At 38.3% G+C, this 4917-nt stretch overlaps 1 long non-coding RNA gene across 1 annotated transcript; it reads right to left on the reverse strand.

The window, feature by feature from the left end:
• Nucleotides 1-610: 610 nt before the first annotated feature.
• Nucleotides 611-957, reverse strand: LOC139551120 (uncharacterized). The gene is made up of 2 exons (XR_011670206.1): nt 856-957; nt 611-731 (listed from the first exon to the last, which is right to left on the reverse strand). It is a non-coding gene; the product is annotated as an uncharacterized lncRNA (long non-coding RNA).
• Nucleotides 958-4917: the final 3960 nt, after the last annotated feature.

Here is a 4917-nt window from a genome sequence, read left to right on the forward strand (position 1 = left end):
ATGTGGACATTGCACAAACATGGCCAGCTTGAGTGTAGATACATTTATCAACAAAAAATGTATTGTGTGTTTGTGTTACAAAGACAAAACATTTTCTGCTGTAAATAGACTATAGTATTGATTTGCTTATAAAAAAAGTATGCTTACACTTTACCTAGCAAATGAAAGTAAGTTGTGTGTAGAGTACAACCACAAGGAGCATAAAAATCTTTGGTACAACTTCAGCTGTTCCAGAACTAGCATGGCATTCTATTCTATTTCTATGGTCTATTCTATGGACTTGGCTGTCTAACCACACATTGACATGAACAACTCTCTGGGTGAGGTTCTGTCTTCAAGTCTCCAGTGGGTGATGAAATCCCTTTCATATATTTCATGTATTATAGGTTATGGACAGGTGCAGTCATGTGGCAGGAGGAAGCTTTGGATCGGTCAATGCCTACAGAGTAATATGAGAAGAGTGCAATTGCTGAACTTGTGTAGATATTCCAAACAAAGTGTTTTGATAACTTTAAAGTGTAACGTAGAATAAACCATCCTTCACATAATACTGTAGAAACAGTGTTCTGCTAATATAACAATGTGCAAATATTACACTTGTCTTTCATCCTAATAGATGTGTCTTATATCACTTTAATACTGAGTGCAAAGACTCTCCCAGTTTAAACATCTGTAAGAACTTGTCTTTTAGTCAGGGGACTCCATGACAAGGCATCTCTCCTGTCCTCCGTCTGTAGAACAACAAGGTAGAGTAGATACACACAGCACTGATTACATGATCAATGGTTGTTAGATGAATTCCAGGACATACAAGTGATAGTATTTTGACCTAGGACCAGATCAAATGTGACCAACCTGAAGTGGGACTGGTGCCTGGCCACATATTGCCTCAGACTTTTGCTCCTCATATGGACACTTGCTGAACAACAAATCCACCAGGTTTTGTAAGTAGCCTGTGAATTAAATGAAATATCATCACTCAATAAATATACAGTGAATAACATTTTCTTTGGAAGTAATTATACTAAGAGTGACTACAGTAAGTACAGAATAGATTCAGGCCAATAACGTTGACGCCATTACTAAGCAACCAGCTGTGTAACGTTAAATCAAATCAAACGTTTTTGAATGCTTGCCGACACATATTTGTAGCACAAAAGCTAAAAAGACTGGTACTCAGGCTAGACCAGTACCATCCTTCATTTATTTTTGCCCTAGAAAATACACACAAGACTTATGAGAACAGACATGTTGTTTTAGCACTACTTCTCATAAAAGTAGCTAGCTGCAATGCCTTCAGAAAGAATCCACACCCCTTAACTTATTCCACATGTGACCCGTTTCAGGAAACTAGGTGCATGTCACTACTTCACAGAAGAGCCGTTTAAATGTAAACTTTTTTTTTAAACTTCCTGGAGGACCGAGTTTTGAAATCAGTGGAATTTGAGTATGATAGCTAATGAGATGGAGAAAACACCTGTCTCCTGATAACATCTTCAAACTAAGTACAACCATGGCATCCGTGACAGGAGACGCATCCATCTATGATGTATACGGGTAAGATAGTCTAGCTACATTTTCAGATATTACGCATTTCTAATTTTGACAAAGTGGTTTCATTTCAAGTTAAAGTGTACTGTTACCTAACTAACATTAACTGGCTGGCTTGCAAGCTAACGTTATGTGTATGATCTTATTATGCATATCTCAGAGCCATTTGCTTGGCTAGTTATAGCAAGCCTAATGTTAGCTAGCTAACATTGACCCTGGTTGGTTAGCTACCTGCAGATTCATGCAGGGTAGTAACGTCATGAGTTGGGATTATGGTTCATTGTTTAGCTAGCTAGATGTCTAAACAAAATACTCCTATCTATGCAAGTAACCATTTCAATATAATGTTAATGATGTCACTGGGACAACTGTCGATAGACGTAGCTGGTAAATTCGCTCTCGCTATCTACTCCGATTTCAGAGCACTCTCATCTGAGTGTGCCAGAGCGCAGAATAACTGATGAATTTATGAACGCTCAACACCCGTTGAATATGGCCGGTGTCAGTAAACATTGGCAAAAAGGCGTAATTAAAATGTTTCCAGCAGCAAATGAAGTCACCAACGCTCTGGATAACATGAAAACAGCCCAACCAGCTCTGCTAGGGCGAGTAAAATGGTCAGAGTTTATTTATTTATTATTTCACCTTTATTTAATTAAAGAGCTAGGGGTCAGAATTTTTTTTCTTAAAATAACGTTCCCAAGGTAAACGGACATTTTCTCTGGCCCAGATCGTAGAATATGCATATAATTTACAGATTAGGATAGAAAACTCCAAAGTTTCCAACACTGTGAAAGTATTGTCTGTGAGTATAACAAAACGTATTCTGCAGACGAAAACCTGAGAAAATCTAACCCGGAAGTGATATATATATATTTTTTAATCTGTGTTTCCTGGACCGTCTTCCATTTTTAAAGGGGTATCAACCAGATTCCTTTTCCAATGGCTTCCTCAGGCTGTGACCAGACTTTAGACAGTTTCAGGCTTTTCTTTAGAAAAATTAGCGTGATTTTTCAAAAGTAGTCAGGTGTCCTCCGAATAGTTCCTGCGCGTGCGAGAGGAGCTCTCCATTTTCCTTTTCTCTCTTAATGAATAGGTTATGGTCCGGTTGAAATATTATCGATTATGTTTGTTAAAAACAACCTGAGGATTGATTATAAAAAACATTTGACATGTTTCTATGACCATTACGGATACTTTTTGGAATTTGTCGAACGGAACAAGGCTTTGGTTTTCTGAACATAACGCGCAACCCAAATGGCGTTTTTTTGTGATAAAAGTCATATTTATCGAACAAAAATAACATTTGTTGTGTAACTGGGAGTCTCGTGAGTGCAAACATCCGAAGATTATCTAAGGTAAGCGATTAATTGTATTGCTTTTCTGACTTTCGTGACCAAGCTAACTAAGCTAATATAAGGCTAACTGTTCTAGCATTGATTGCTACACTCACAAAAGCTTGGATTTCTTTCGCTGTAAAGTATATTTTCAAAATCTGACACGATAGGTGGATTAAAAACAAGCTAAGCTGTGTTTTGGTATATTTCACTTGTGATTGCATGATTATAAATATTTTTTGTAATATTGCATTTGGCGCCCTGCAATTCTAGCGGTTGTTTAGGAAAGTGATCCCGCTAACGGGATTCGTAGCGCAGAGAAGTTAACCAGGTAAGCAAATTGAGAACAAGTTCTCATTTACAACTGCGATGTAACGCTCGTCTTCGGGTGAAAGAGAGGAGGACCAAGGCGCAGCGTGGTAAATGTTCATGATGATGAATTTTAATGCTAATCCAACAAACAGAACACTACAAAATACAAAACAACAAACGAAGTGAACAAACGAACCAAACAGTACCGTGTGGCGAACAAACACTGACACGGCAACAAACACCCACCACTCAAAAGTGAAACTCAGGCTACCTAAGTATGATTCTCAATCAGGGACAACGATTGACAGCTGCCACTGATTGAGAATCATACCAGGCTGAACTCAAAACCCCAACATAGAAAAACACACAGACTACCCACCCCAACTCACGCCCTGACCATACTAAAACAAAGATAACATAAAATAACTATGGTCAGAACGTGACATGCGACCTGGCCAAGATAAAGCAAAGCAGTGCGACAGAAACAACAACACAGAGTTACATGGAATAAACAAGCGTACAGTCAATAACACAATACAAAAAAAGCAAGTCTATATACAGTGTGTGCAAATGGCATGAGGAGGTATGGCAATAAATAGGCCACAGTAGCAAAGTAATTACAATTTAGCAGATTAACACTGGAGTGATAGATGAGCAGATGATGGTGTGTAAGTAGTGATATTGGTGTGCAAAAGAGCAGCAAAGTAAATAATAAGGTTAAGTTAAGAGGGTGTGAACGATGCTGAATGGGTGTAGACAAAGACCAGCTCTCCAGTAGGTACCAAAACGATTCAAAGCCCATTTTCCCAAAAGTGAGGTTACAAGTTTATCAATTTTCAAAGCGGAATTACTTTCCCACTGTTCCTCAAAAGCAGTGTATGATATACTATTTTGTAACTGTGTCTCTGCTCTCCAGTGTAGATTGGGCCTTGTGTTGTTGTCCTAATGAAAGGCAAATTCATCTCCCAGTGTCTGGTGGAAAAGCAGACTGAAACAGGTATTCTCTTAGGATTTTGCCTGTGTTTAGCTTCATTCCGTTTTATTTTTTTATCTGAAAAACTCTGTCCATAAAGATTACAATTATACCCACAACATGATGCAGCCACCACTATGCTTGATAATACAGAGAGTGGTGCTCCGTAATGTGTTGTATTGGATTTGCCCCAAACATAACATTTTGTTTTCAGGACCAAAAGTGAATTGCTCAGACAATTTTTTTCAGTTTTACTTTACTGCAAGCAGGATGCCTGTTTTTGAATATTTTTATTCTGTACAGGCATTCTTCTTTTCACTTTGACAATTAGGTTAGTATTTTTGAGTAACTACAATGTTAAAATCCATCCCGAGATTTCTCCTATCACAGCCAATAAACTCTGTAACTGTTTTAAGTCGTCCTTGGCCTCATGGTAAAATCCCTGAGCGGTTTCCTTTCTCTACGGCAATTGAGCTACTGTATGAAGGACGCCTTTGTAGTGACTGGGTGTATTGATACACCATCCAAAGTGTAATTAAAAACTTCACCATGCTCAAAGGGATATTCGATGTCTGATTTTAAATATGTTACCTATCTACCAATAGGTGCCCTTCCTTGCGAGACATTGGAAAACCTCCCTGGTCTTTGTGGTTGAATCTGTTCGACTGAGGGACCTTACAGATAATTGTATATGTGGGGTACAGAGATGAGGTAGTTATTAAAAAAAGAATAGTCCATGCCACT

The sequence above is a fragment of the Salvelinus alpinus genome, chromosome 2 (genome assembly GCF_045679555.1).
Source record: "Salvelinus alpinus chromosome 2, SLU_Salpinus.1, whole genome shotgun sequence".
Taxonomy (NCBI): Eukaryota; Metazoa; Chordata; class Actinopteri; order Salmoniformes; family Salmonidae; genus Salvelinus; species Salvelinus alpinus.